Source organism: Xyrauchen texanus, chromosome 33, assembly GCF_025860055.1.
Source record: "Xyrauchen texanus isolate HMW12.3.18 chromosome 33, RBS_HiC_50CHRs, whole genome shotgun sequence".
NCBI classification, from domain to species: Eukaryota; Metazoa; Chordata; class Actinopteri; order Cypriniformes; family Catostomidae; genus Xyrauchen; species Xyrauchen texanus.
In genome coordinates, this window is record NC_068308.1 from 14,387,036 (window position 1) to 14,402,518 (window position 15,483).

A 15,483-nucleotide genomic window follows, 5' to 3' on the forward strand; every position below is an offset into this window, starting at 1 on the left:
GGAACAGACAGACGCACGTTGTGCACATTCTTTCATTGAGCTGGGCATCGAATCTTCACATAATGACAAAATATAATGCAATATATTTTGATTATGCAACCGAACATTTATGTAACAAATTATTTTATAACAGCCTATATTAATAAACAGACAATACACCTGAACATCAAGATGCAATGCAGCAGCCAAAAACATTTGTCAGACATGTTATTATATATACACAGTTATGTACATGTCATTGCCCCTCGAGGACTCAACGAATAATTAGTCAGAGTACTCCAGTAGACAAAATTACCAAAATGCCCATCCCTACTCCATATCAAGCTGGGATGAAAGTATTTTAACACAAAGTTACTTAATTCAGCTTAAAAAAAAACTTTTCTTTAATGCACAGAACTATAATAAACTAGTTCTCTGCAAAAATTGATTGTGCATAGTTTCAGAAAAAAAGTTGAGGACAGATATTATTGTGAAATGTATTGAAGGTGGTGAATGTGTTACAGAAGTGCTTTAAAGGGAATGAATTTAGAATCATATGCATCTTTTTGATCCTTCAAATGTTTCATTATACAAGGTCCTTTCTTCTTTAGCTGAAAGGCTGAAGAGAGTTTTAAAATGTTTTTTTTTTTTTTCATATTTCATGAATATAATGTAAATGTAACACAGAGTGTGATGTCTAAAGTGAATGTAAACTGCAGAGAAAAAAGTGGATTTGTACTAAAATGTTAAAGCTAACAGACCTTCTGCTGTCTAGTGCATCATAACAATAATAAACAACCATCACAAGAAAACGAGAAAACCCTCACTGCTCTTGACTGGGTAACTTTAGTAGCTTTAAAAATTATTAATGTATTATAATTAATAAAGACGCTGGCTACCACTCCTGGAGTCACGAGTTTGAATACAGGGTGTGCTGAGTGACTCAATTCAGGTCTCGACATAAGCAACAAAATTGGCTCGGTTGCTAGGGAGGATAGTCACGTGGGGTAACCTCCTCGTGGTCACGATTAAGTGGCTCTCGCTCTCAATGGGGCACATGGTAAGTTGTGCGTGGATTGCGGAGTAGCATGAGCCTCCACATGCTGCGAGTCTCCACGGTGTCATGCACAACAAGCCTCGAGATAAGATGTGCGGATTGACTCAGAAGTGGAGGCAACTGACTTGACCTCCGCCACCGGATTGAGGCAAGTAACCGCACCACCATGAAGACCTAAGTAAGTAGTGGGAATTCGGCATTCCAGAATTAGGAAGAAAAGGGGATAAATAAAAAACCTTTGAAGCTGTTAAAAGTAGCACTGAATTTTCTTAATTTGCATTTTGTTCTATTACTTTTAATCTATTTCTATTCATTGCTGGTTTTTTGTTATTTTATTACTTAATGTTTACTAATCTTGAATCCTTAAGAACTTGAAACCATTCTTCCAACCATAATTAACAATATACAACATAAACTTTGACATGTTACTTGAACATGTAACTTAAATGTCCTTTTTTCTCTCTCTGGGAGTGTACAGGTGAAACTCGAAAAATTAGAATATCGTGCAAAAGTTCATTAATTTCAGTAATTCAACTTAAAAGGTGAAACTAATATATTATATAGACTCATTACAAGCAAAGTAAGATATTTCAAGCCTTTATTTGATATAATTCTGATGATTATGGCTTACAGCTTATGAAAACCCCAAATTCAGAATCTCAGAAAATTAGAATATTACATGAAATCAATAAAAAAAAGGATTTTAAATACAGAAATGTCGGCCCTCTGAAAAGTATAATCATGCATATGTACTCAGTACTTGGTTTGGGCCCCTTTTGCATTAATTACTGCCTCAATGCGGCGTGGCATGGATGCTATCAGCCTGTGGCACTGCTGAGGTGTTATGGAAGACCAAGATGCTTCAATAGCGGCCTTCAGCTCTTCTGCATTGTTTGGTCTCATGTCTCTCATCTTTCTCTTGGCAATGCCCCATAGTGTGTGGTGGCTCTTGATGCAGTAACTCCAGCCTCAGTCCACTCCTTGTGAAGCTCCCCCACACATTTGAATGGCCTTTTCCTGACAATCCTCTCCAGGCTACGGTCATCCCTGCTGCTTGTGCACCTTTTTCTTCCACACTTTTCCCTTCCACTTAACTTTCTATTAATGTGCTTTGATACAGCACTTTGAGAACATCCAACTTCTTTTGCAATTACCTTTTGAGGCTTTCCCTCCTTGTGGAGGGTGTCAATGATGGTTTTCTGCACAACTGTCAGGTCAGCAGTCTTCCCCATGATTGTGAATTCAACTGAACCAGACTGAGAGACCATTTAAAGGCTCAGGAACCCTTTGCAGGTGTTTAGCTGATTAGAGTGTGACACTTTGAGCCTACAATACTGAACCTTTTCACAATATTCTAATTTTCTGAGATTCTGAATTTGGGGTTTTCATAAGCTGTAAGCCATAATCATCAAAGTTATATCAAATAAAGGCTTGAAATATCTTACTTTGGTTGTAATGAGTCTATATAATATATTAGTTTCACCTTTTAAATTGAATTACTGAAATTAATGAACTTTTGCCCGATATTCTAATTTTTCGAGTTTCACCTGTAACTATTTTACTTGGACAAGTGAATAACCAATTATCATATGCTTAATGCCGAGCCCTGGCTCAAATGTATGCGCTAGTCGATTTTGTGTTTTGACCATTTGTGAACGGTGTTTTTAACGTCTTGTTTATGCTTTGGGGGTGTGACATTTTTGCTGTGTCATCGCCAATCATATTTATTCAACCAATGTGTTTGATTAAATTACTACAAGAGTACAAAGTTCTTCATAGATCTAGCCTCAATTTTGCTCTCAAAATGCACCAGATTGATGCATTTAACTTTAAAATGTACAACATTTTCTTCTGGGGAAGCATGCCCCCAGATCCCCCTAGAGGGTCCGAGGTCCACCCACCACAGTCTTACAAAATTCTGTGGGAAATACTGACATTAGTTAACACAAACAATGACCAACAAATACTTTAAGTATTTATTATTGTTGGTTAATTTCAACATATAGTAATACATTTTTAAAACCAAAAGATGTATATGTTAACATTAGTTAATGCACTATGAACTAACATGAACAATTGCATTTTTATTAACTAGCATTAACAAAACAGACAAAAAATGCTGTAAAAAATATGTTGCTCATTGTTAGGTCTTGATATGTAATGCTTTAATGTTAACAAATGGAACCTTATTGTAAATTGTTACCAATTTATTTCTTATATCTGCTCTGTAGAAATTTTAAATTATCTCATCATTTGGCGACAGACTGCAAAGAGCAGTAAATGCATCTCTTATTTACAAATAACTCTTCCTCAAAAGTACTACTGGAATCGTTACTGGAACCGTTAAGGAACCAGAATCTTTAAGAGGAATCGGGACCAGAATCGTTAAATTCCTTACGATTACCATACCTAATGTTATATTAATAACAAATGTATTACTCTTTACCATAACCTGCATTAAATCTACCTTAATCTCAACATTAACACGTTGTCTTAAATATTACAACCAAAATAAATTCTAGTGGGTTGTTGGATGACTAGTCTCAATCCTAATTCAAACCTATCCCAATACTGTGATCTTGCATTTTATCGTTTAATACCATGGGAATTAGATCTCTACACAGTTTCAGTGATTAATGGTTGGGTCTGCTTATACTTCCAGACTAGCTATTTTTGATGAGATCCCATTTCTTTGCATCTTGCCCTTGCACCATTCCCTGGTGACATGCCACCCTGCCAAAAACTGAGAATAACTATTCTACTGCGTGAATGGAGCACTAAATGACAGGTGATTATTAGAACACAGAAAGAGCTAGACAGTTTCTTTTTTCATTACAATTTCCTAGCCTTTTCATGAAATGCGATTGCTCCCCACAAACACCACAACTTGAAGTCTGGTGAACTGGATTGTAGGGAAGAAAACATAAAAAAATTAAAAAAAAGCCGTTACAAAAAGAGAATGGAAAAGAGTTGGCAGTATTGGGTGTGGGTTAACGTTAACCTGCAATCATCAACCGAAGGCACCACAAAACTTTCCTGTTTATCCATCCTTTTACAGAAATAAGACAGAAAAGATGCAGCGAATTAACTAGATGACCCTACAGATGTGGATAGAGAAAAAAGGAAGGGCTTTTTTTCTTCTGTCTTTCATCAGAGTAATTGAATCAGAGACATCGAGGGAGAAAGGCCTGGGGTAAGGTGAACTTGGCAAACATAATACAGTGTAAAGATGCACATGTGTAAAACAAGCACACAAAACAGTGCTCCAAAACATCTTTATAGGACCTCACTAGAGGAGTGGTTCCCAACCCTGTTCCTGGAAGCCCCCCCAACACTGCATAATTTGTATATCTCCCTTTACTGACAAAAAACAATGAATGTCTTAAATCTCCAATAACGAGCTGATGAGTTGAATCAGGAGTGTAAGAAAAGGGAGATATCTAAAATGTGTAGTGTTGGGAGGCCTCCAGGAAAAGGGTTGGGAACCACTGCACTAGAGCAAGACAGGGCTATTATAGATTTTGGAAAGAGCAATAAAATCTAATGATATTAAGAATTTTAGCAATATGATCTTGAATGTTCCTGATGATTTAATGATATGGAATGATAATGCAACACTCCAGCTCCAGTTCATTCTAGCTGAATATCTCAACCTTGATCTATCCTGAGTTGAAAAGCTTTGCCACACCCAAACTGTCCATACAAAAGACCGCAGCATTCAGAAAAGCAATAGTACTGTACTATTCTGTTTCTGCAGTATGCAGAATTTCCTGTATTTTCTGTATACATGGAATATTCTGTTGAACAACTTGACCTCCTGCATTTGTCAAATGTGCTGTTTGTCTAAAGCAAAGCCTAATGCATGAAATACTGTAATACTCCACAATGCAATGTGCTTGCCTTCCTCTTCTAGTGTAATGAATGAACCAGGAGTATAATCAGTCACACTATCTAACATTTATTTTTTGACTCATTATTTGAACAGAAAGCCAAACGTCAACTTTTGTTTCCTCAACTTCACTAAATGGGATAAATTAAAAAAAGAACTAGATTTATTTACAAGATGATCATTAAACACCACTAGCTGAATTAAACTTATCCAATTTAATGGAGGTCAGGAGCTTGAGCAATATCACTCAGTCAAGAGCGCTGAAGGTAAAAACAGCTGTCCTGATAGTTCATATATAAAGTAACTTACATTTTAGACAGGATATGGCCAGTTATTGTCTACTTTTTCCTATGCCAAAGAAAACAGTTCAAAAAGGAAACTGAAGCAAGTGCAACTGTTGTGTGCCATCATGCAACGTACACACTGGAACCTCTGAATGCTGCAAACACGGACAAGCAGAGCGAATTAAGTCTCCCAGTGCTGCTATTCCAAACATCAGTACTGTTGGAACACAACTTGCCAGTCAGATTAGAGTAGGGGTTTTCAACCTTTTACAGGCAAAGGACTCCAGAGACTGTTACATATTGCATAAAACTAAATTTCAGAAGTCGGTACCAACAGCAGTTACATTTCAGGATTCTCAATAACAATTTCGATACCACACCAAAAGTAAAATGCTATTGAACACTATTGGTTGACTGAAATATCGCAGAGGCTGATAAATAAATATCCATCTAGCCATCTTCAACCGCTTATCCGAAGTCGGGTCGCGGGGGCAGCAGCTCCAGCAGGGGGCCCCAAACTTCCCTATCCCGAGCCACATTAACCAGCTCTGACTGGGGGACCCCGAGGCGTTCCCAGGCCAGTATGGAGATGTAATCTCTCCACCTATTCCTGGGTCTTCCCCAAGGCCTCCTCCCAGCTGGACGCGCCTGAAACACCTCCCTAGGGAGGCGCCCAGGGGGCATCCTTACCAGATGCCCAAACCACCTCAACTGGATCTCCTTTCGACGCAAAGGAGCAGCAGCTCTACTCCGAGCTCCTCACGATTGACTGAGCTCCTCACCCTATCTCTAAGGGAGAAGTCCGCCACCTTTCTGAGGAAACCCATTTCGGCCACTTGTACTAGTGACCTAGTTCTTTCGGTCATGACCCAGCCTTCATGACCATAGGTGAGGATAGGAACGAAAATTGACCGGTAGATCGAGAGCTTTGCCTTCCGGCTCAGCTCTCTTTTCATGACAACGGTGCGATAGAGCAATTGCAATACCGTCCCCGCTGCCCCGGCCAACCTCCCACTCCATTGTCCCCTCACTCGTGAACAAGACCCCGAGGTACTTGAACTCCTTCACTTGGGGCAATACCTCCTTCCCTACCCGGAGTACGTACTCCATCGGTTTCCTGCTGAGAACCATGGCCTCAGATTTAGAGGTGCTAATCCTCATCCCAGCCACATCACACTCGACTGCCAAGCGATCCAGTGAGAGCTGAAGGTCACGGACAGATGATGACATGAAGACTACATCATCTGCAAAAAGCAGACAAAACAAAGTAACATAAAATTTACTAGAGGTTCTGACAAAATGTTCTCTGATTCAATCTATGCAAAAAAGTCATAAAGTTGGAAATCAAATATATAAATTGAGTCCACAAGGGGGCTCAACGAATACATTATAACCAAACAGCACCTTGTGATTATTGCAAAAACAATTTAAATAAAATAAAACATTTATAAAAAAAGAAATAGCACAATAAATAAAAATATCATGGGTAATGTAGTTGTTAACCACAAATTCCACGATCAAACATGATTTTTAAACAATGAAGTTGAAATAACGCAGACAGATGCCTTCAACAGAAGAATGTACCATCGATGAACAAACTCGTAGCTCAAGGTAGGTTTGTCTTTAAAGGTTTATAAGTCATCGTTAAAAATCAATTTGTCTATGGGATAAATGAATGGGATTTTACTTCCGGAACCAGACTGTTGCGCTCTATAATCGTGATTATAATATCAAGAGAAATAATCAACAATTATGATTGTCACATTCGTGCATTCCTTCTGTGAAATATGCCGTACTCTAGTACTATCAGACTCTCTATACAATCTGATCAAGTTCTACAACCATATTTTCTCATGGTCCCTTTGCATCTACACACACCCCTTCCTTCATTCTCCAACATCTTCAACTCTTCCACCTCCATTTCCTCTCTCTCCCACACCACAGTCCTGTTTTCCTACTGCACAGAAGGCAGCTCTATCCTTTCAGCAGTCTTCCTTGGTCCATTATGTTGTGTTAATGTTCTATTAGATGATGCATCGATCCAGACCTCATCGAAGACAGGGGGGCTGATAAACAAGATGAGACGGATCAGCTTCCTTCTTCAAGACCCACTGCGAGTTTCACATTCCACACACACATACAGTCTATTTTTGCGGTTTGCTGGAATTTGCAACAGAAAACTCTTAAAATGAGAAAGCAATGAGGCAACAAATGAAAGCTTATTCATTGAAACTTTGCAGAGAGACCCTCTTCTATAAAGCCAGTTTCTGCCCAATGGATTATGCAACCAATTTCCTCATTGCCCCATTAAGTCATCCAATCACTGCTCAAACAACCAAACTTGTGCATTCCAAAAGGGCACATAAAAGAACTAGGTCTCCATCTTTTCTAAAAATGTGTTCATTGAATGTGTGACTGTGGGGCAGATGACATCAGCCTCTGACCAGGCCCCAGAGAAGGGCTCCTCTGTTAGCCAGGCCGGCATGCAGCGGAAGCGAGACACTGATGCTGACTCAATAAAACAGGCATCAAAAGAGAGTGAGAGCCCAGCCGCTAATCTCTCTCATTGAACAAATCCATCATGACCAGCACCAAAGCAGCATTGTCATCCCAACCAAACTATGAATTTTCATTTTATACTTGAATAAGGAGGGTAAGATGGAGAAAGTTCCGTTAGTACTTTTGTTTTATAGTGTTGGTCTTTATGGTTGTCTTTGGCTCTTGCATCTATGATTGGAAACCAAGAACCTGTTTAGTGGTTCAGTAAAAAAAAAATGTATGGAACCATTAATGGAATTGTTAAGGAAACTAAATAACTAAGAGGAATCAGAATGAAAACCTGAATCATTAAATTCCTAAAAATGTTCATCCCTAGTAGCACCATTCTCACCATTTTTGCATTGCGATGAGTGTTGCGTGAAGTTAAAAATGGACCATCTGAATGGAAAATAAATTGTTCCACTTAGATTCTCTACATCTAGGCATTTTTTATTTTTTAAATCGCTAGAATGGAACCTGTGTGAATGCCTTCTAATCCTCATTGTTGACCGCTGTTGGCTGCCCTGGATTGAAAGCTAAATGAGGCCCATTTTGGAATATTTTCATGTGTAGATTTGTAACAAGGCTTTGATTGGTGTGAAATGTAAAATAAAATGGGTTTTCCTGATTAATCATTGCAGTTATTTTCTCTGAGTACTCGTCAGACAATATATGCCCAGACCTTGATGGATAAACAAACACACTCTTTTGGATGTCCAATCAAATCTAAAAGGAAAGGCCCAAATCCAAACTCATGCTTATTATTCTTGAGGTAGTTTGGAAGCCATAAGTTCTGGTCTGGAGAAATCCATGCCAAGGAATTAACAATCTTGGCAGTATTTTTGTAATTGACCTTCATCACATACCCAATCAATGCATCAAGAGGGGACTGCAATCCAAATCTCTTTTACTCGTTCAGAACAAACCTAGAGGGATGGTGGACATCAGATACTTGACATAAAGTGTCAATAACCACAGTATGCAGGCTTCACCAGGTCTATAAATTCAGCTCACACTGCCAATCATCTTGGTTCTCGCAGTTTCTGCAGCAACCAAACATCCAATCATTGGCTTGCTGCTGCGTTTCCAAGATCACAAGTATAGTAGGAGGCATGTGGGTGATGAGGAGAATCAAGGGAGGCAAGATACATGAGAGAAAAAACAAAAAAGAGAAAGAGGGAAGGCACTGATGATTAAGGACGGATGACAGTTCAAACTCATGCACATGAGGTATATGAATGCTTCTGAGCTGTCTTGACTGGGATAAGCCTGCTAGAGGCTAAATAAATGAGATCAGCTGAGAGAGAGAGAGAGAGAGAGAGAGAGAGAGAGAGATGGGGGGTGCATGTGAGCAAGCACAGAGGGAGTGTAAGACTGATCCTAAAAAGCTGGAGGAGGCTCCACAATGCAATTAGTGGAGAGGGCTTGTCAATTTCCCCTAGTCCTTTTCTGCTGAAGGACTACTTTTGAATGGGGAGGATGTTCACCGTGTGTCCTCATGGAACATTATTGCACTTAATGTCATAGTCCTTCCTTTCTGTGCAATTAAAAAGATTCATCAAGATGACCAGAACAACAGTACTATGTACGGGCCATCTTCTGTACACTCCAGTCTGTGGTAGCCTTGAATGGATCCATCAATTCATATGGCATAAAGCAGACCTCCTCCACCACAAGTTAAAATACACAGAATCCAGTAAAGAGAAGAATCTGAGTTGAAAATTATGAGCCAGTAAAACTGTAGCAGAGTAAGAGTCCTTTATCCTTCTCCCTGAGTCACACTGATCCTTTTCATATTCTGTCTTCCTGATAAAAACCTCCTCCACGACTTGAGAAAGTCCTCCGTGGCCTGCTGTCAGGTGCCATGGGCCACCTTGCACCTCCTCCACAAATGACTGCTAAAGCTCAACAGAGACTGGCTGATGGTAAGGAACTGTGTATATTTAACACACATATTCTCAAGGCATGTATCAATATTACAAATGGCCCATGCTTGAATTAATCATGGATGGCGAGCTGGGAGCCCATAGAATATAAAATGAAGAATTGATGTTGCACAGCCGTCCTATAAAAAACAGCTAATGAAGACCATGCTGGTAATTGGACAAGTTTCAGTGCAGGCTGGTGTTAATCACTGCCATGATCTGGATGAACTTTGTATGGATTATGGTTGTGCAATTTCTCAAAGGAAGCCAATTTTCTTGGCTAGAGACTTATGATCATTCGAATATTGCCATGTTTATGAACGTCAACAAACACTGCACAAGATGTTCATTAGTTTCAGAATAGAATAAAGTCATCTTTATGGGTCTTGTGTATTTTCTTGTCAATTATTTTCAGAGGACCTGTTTACACTAAGTATTAACATCTGTCTTGGGTGAAACGATTAAGACAGATCAAAATGAATGAGTCTAAATTGTGTCTCTTCACTTCATAAGTGTGTTACTGCATTATAGTAAAAGCTAAAAAAGTCAGACCCATTGTTCCCAGATATACTTTCTTTTTTTTTTTTTATTCCCTTTTCTCCCAATGCTGGAGTGCCCAATTCCAACTACTTTAGTAAGTCCTTGTGGTGGTGCGGTTACTCACCTCAATCCAGGTGGCAGAGGACAAGACCCGTCAATACGTGCATCTTGTCAAGTGGCTCGCTGTGCATGACACCGCGGAGTCTCACAACATGTGGAGACTCATGTTGAACTCCATGCACAACTTACCACACGCCCCACTGAGAGCGAGAACCACTTAAACGCGAACATGAGGAGGTTACCCCATGTGACTCTACCCTATCTAGCAACCGGGCCAATTTGGTTGCTTAGGAGTCCAGGCTGGAGTCACTCAGCACACCCTAGATTTTAACTTGCGACTTCAGGGGTGATAGTCAGTGTCAATACGTGCTGAGCTACCCAGGCCCTCTACACGCTCCCAGATATACTTGAATTTTAATCTCACCACAAATGTGATGCTTCAAGCAGAATGCATATTGCTATGTTTGTCAACTACTTTTAATAACTGACCTAAGGATGTGCATGCTTCACATGACCTATGTCAAAGCATCTTGATGTCAGGCATACTGATAGGGATGGGAATCTAAGGAATTTAACAAATCCAGTTCAGATTTCTCTTACCGATTCTGGTTCTGTAATGGTTCCATTAACAATTATTTTAGTACTTTTGAGAAAGAAATATCTGGAAATAAGAAATGCAATTCTTATTGGCTCTAATGCTAACAGGAGCCTGTTAACAAATGATGCAATTGTTTTAAGATTATAGATATTTTATTAATTCATTAATTACCACTAAATACAACAAAACTCATGTGTATATTTAATATTTTGTTAACTATACCATCCAGTCATTACTAGGGATGCACCATTCCTGTACCTGGATCGGTATTGGCTTTGATGCTAATGTTTTTATCAAGTCTCCAGAAGACAAACGATAGATTTGTGAATCACAAAAGGCTGCCTTTAATAAGTAAATATACAGTTTGCGTGCACAGCACATTTCAGTGAATGCATGTTGCTCTGTAGACTAATAGCACACACTGGGCTCATAATTCTTCTTTTTTTTTAGCTCAGAGCAGAATGCTACACACAACATCTCAGATGTCGATACTTGATAGTTTGGTTTAAGGATGTTAAAGATTAATCATTGTTAATATTTTGATAGATTAAGATTATCGATTAATTAAATTCAAGACAAATGCATTCAGCAATCATTATTTCAACAGTAGGCTATATGCTAATATTACTTGGAGTCCTTTGCCGTGTTAACGATTCACTGATAAAGTGATTGTTAATTTCCACAACAATCAATTATGAAATGTTGGAAAATTGACATCCCTAGTTATTTAGCTTATAACATGCATCGTGAACAGCACCAGAAGTGGCATTCTACCAGATTTTGAATAAGAAGTGTATTAAACAACTGTGAACTAGGCTACATACACACACTCAATGTGCTTCCTAGAATGTTTCGCCAATGGTCGTGTTGTAGGTTTTTTGCGCTGCGTTCTCCGTTGCCAACCCTAGTCTGTTTGTGATCAGATCACTTGAGATGGATGTTGATTCCAGATGTAAATGCCATGAGTCCATAGATTCCGAAGCACATACATCACAAATACATGAAAGCATCCATAGGCTACTCTGAAAACGTAACAAATGATAGGTTCACTTGCTGTTTGAGCACAGCAAACAGCGTGTTCAACATCAAAATTCATAAAGCCAACTGGGCAAGAATTGTTCTGATCAATGCATAATGTATTTGGGAACAGAGACGTGAAGAGCGTGGAGACACCTATATTCAGCAGCAACCAATATCTATTCACTCTCCTGTTTGCCGCCACACATGTAAGAGTGTTTTGAAAAAGACAAATTAGCCAATCACGTCTTCATTAGCATGGCTTTCATGGTCAATGTGTTTGTTTTCTTGTCTCCTCCCTCTCTCTGCTCAGTGCATTTACCTTAATTGTGGTAACCATAGCAGAGGGGATCAACTGTGGCAGGGTTACTGTAGAAAACCTTGTCTTTTTTGAATGGGCAGTCTGTTCTGATGTCACTGCTGAATGAAGAGTTGGAAATTGGAATATCGGCACAGCTGGTATACTGAATGAGACTGTGACCAAACATGGGCGAGGTGTCTTTTTCACTAATCACATGGTATTATAGGTCTCATATTTATAGTAAATGACAAGAAGGGCACTGAAAACATAAAAACACATACACAAACAGACACTTATCTTTTAATCTACTGATTCAAGACTTGTAGAACAGTGTTTCCCAACCTTTTTTCTGCCACGGCACACTTTTTACGACTACAAAAATTCTACGGCACACCACTATCCCTAAAAGGATAACCATCGTTAATATTTTTCCTTTTCAATAACTTTTTTCTGTCCATCTTAGTAGCATGTTTACTTGTAAAGTTTGAAATTCAGCTATGCAAAAAAAACTATTCATATAGGTATGCTTCGCTGTGTGAGGTCACAGGTGGCAAGAGCGCTAAATGGGTAATGAAAGAAACAACAAATTTGCTTCTTTTCTAATTTGTAGATTTGTTCTTGCAATACCACAACAAATAACTTGGATCAAACTCAGGAGGGGTGAAAAAGGTAAGACAATCACTGGTCCACGAAAATGTTTTCTGTGGATACTTTTTTTAAAGACAAAGCAAAAGCACCAATTCTATCTATTTTAGTGATTCAAGTTTTTCAAGTCAACAATTGTGCTGAATTAGCAGCAAAATAAAGAGTATTTTTGTGAGGCTTGCTTCTGTTTCACACATTTTTTACATTTTATTAACTGATTAGTTCAGTGACCCCTTCTGGAAATGTCACTAGGTATCAACAAATGAGCATCTTATGTGCTGTGAGTGAGTCAGTGAATCATTTTTAGTCGTTCATGACCAAAATCTACGAATCTACGAGTTTGCCACGTAAAAAAGTGGGAGGAGTGCACAATAACCTTTGAAAACATGTATTTGGAAGAGAGAAAAAAGCTTGCAGTTGCTTTGACACAATATTGTTTCCCAGTGGACTGATAAAAACCTGTACACACCCAGACTCCAAAAAGATGTGCTTGCAGTCTGGAAATATGATTGGAGCTTGCAATTTTCTCAGGTGTTTTCCAGTTTTGTGTGCAAGATGCATCACAGATGGTCAGTAAACAGACTGTGGTGGGTTTGTGGGCGTGCCGTCTGAGGCTGAGACTATGCACTGGTGCAAAATGTATCCTCTAAAGGCCTTCCTAGAATATTATCTATTGTTCAGCAGCAGGGGGATGGGACAACAAGATTGCTGGCAAAATGCCTCTCAAGTGTTTACCAAGCTCCTCGTATTCCTATTGTCCTTTCTTGGGTACAAAAGGAGAGATGAGAGGTGAGTCTGGTCCCTTTCCCAACTGTAAACCCTGATATTATCTGCAGGTACATTTCTGGGTGCATAGACCTTATTCACAGTAGCACCATCTTTGATTTTTAATGGGAATGACAACGGGGCTGTGAGGGATAGATTAACACCGCTTCAATGGCACAGTTATAAAGCTGTAAAAATGTTGTCTGTAGTTTTTGGTTTACTGAATGTTCTTGGAAAAATGTTTTGTCTGCAAAACGATCCAAAAACACTTTAAACTGCAATACAGCCCATTTAAGAGAAGGGCTGCAGTGGTATACCTGTTTCACGGTATATCCCGGTATGAATATTTACGGTTATCATGCCATGTACAATTGCTTATCTACAATACTGAAAAAAGAATGCAACCGGGTGGAGAATCTCACCTGCGTATGTGCATCTCCTTTCCTCCTCGACTGCCTGTCAGACTTGCACCACACACACACACACACACGCAGCGGAGAAAATGTCAAAGAGAAGCGAGGCTGATATCACAAATCTCTATCCCCCACCCAAAAAAAGAACTTAAAATCAGCAGCATGGGATTACTTTGGATATCCCAAAAATGAATGGGGGTTTGTCCTCGAGGACGTATATACAGTTAGCAAAAAAATGGCATAAGTGAGTGTGTGTGTGTGTGTGTGTGTGTGTGTGTGTGTGTGTGTGTGTGAGTTAAAGGTACAGTCACGCACCTACAATACATGCCAATTATTAATAATCATAGGACATTACTTTAAAAGCTCACACAGCTGATGTTATTTTTCATTTAGTAGTTAATTTAACATGCTATGCTAACATGTACACTAACATGATTTAGTTAAATAACATGTTATAGTTGCATGCTATTTTTTATCATGTTTATAATTTGGTTTATTATAATTCTGTTAGCTTTCTTAATTACTCTATTTTCAAAAGGGAGACTTTTTTCAAGTTTCAATTATAATAAAGTGTTTGTTCAACCAAACAAAAAACCCTTCTGTTTTCATTCCTTTAAGGGTCATTGTGTTATTTGTTTTGTGTCATTGTGTTACCGTGATATTTTCTGAGGTGGTTATGGTACCATGAAAATCTCATACCATTGTAACCCTATTGAAGAGACTGAAGTCTATCCCTCACACAGCCCCGTTGTCATTCCCATAAAAAAATGTGTCGCTGCTGTGAATAAGGTGTATAAGTTATGATCTGAACCTACATGTATAATGCGACTTAAATATTAGATGGTTAAATCCATCCTGTGAAACGCTTCGAGTGATTTCACATTTCACCCAGCTGCGCTTTAACAAGGTTTTAAATAAATGAGCAAGTTGACTGCAAGTATGAGAATGCCGTGTGTGTCTAATAGGTCAGATATGGTGTAATTTAACCTATATTCCTGTTTGATGTGAGCATCAAGGTGAATTTTGTTTCAAGAAGTCCCATAAAGTGCACAGATACAAATGCACACAATCCATTTGCTCAATGGAAAGTGGATCCCCAAGTATGTAACCACATTTTCAGGATTGGGTGAAAGAATGAACCATTGAAAAGCCCATAACGGTAGGCCACTAATCTGAATTTTGGTGTGTCCCTCTCAACGTCTATGGTGGTTACGGTCCTGGAAGAGACCCCTGAGATGGAAAGTTAATGCTTACCGTAAAATATTTATGTGGCTGTACGATCGACAAAGGTGGTTTGTGATTAATAATGCAAAAAGTTGCATTACTTTTTTTCAAAATTGCTTGTATGATAAGGGAGTGAAGAAAACATTAGGGCAAATCCTACCTAAAATTCATAAGTCTTGACCTCAATTGTGATGAGTCATTCAATCCTGAATGAACCAGATGCTGAGGCAATGGTAACATTCATCCTA

At 38.9% G+C, this 15,483-nt stretch overlaps 1 protein-coding gene across 2 annotated transcripts in view; it reads right to left on the reverse strand.

Moving 5' to 3' along the window:
* The window catches only part of usp22 (ubiquitin specific peptidase 22), a 47,032-nt gene that overhangs the window by 30,276 nt on the left and 1,273 nt on the right, over window positions 1–15,483 (reverse strand). The gene's annotated exons all lie outside the window — the stretch shown is intronic.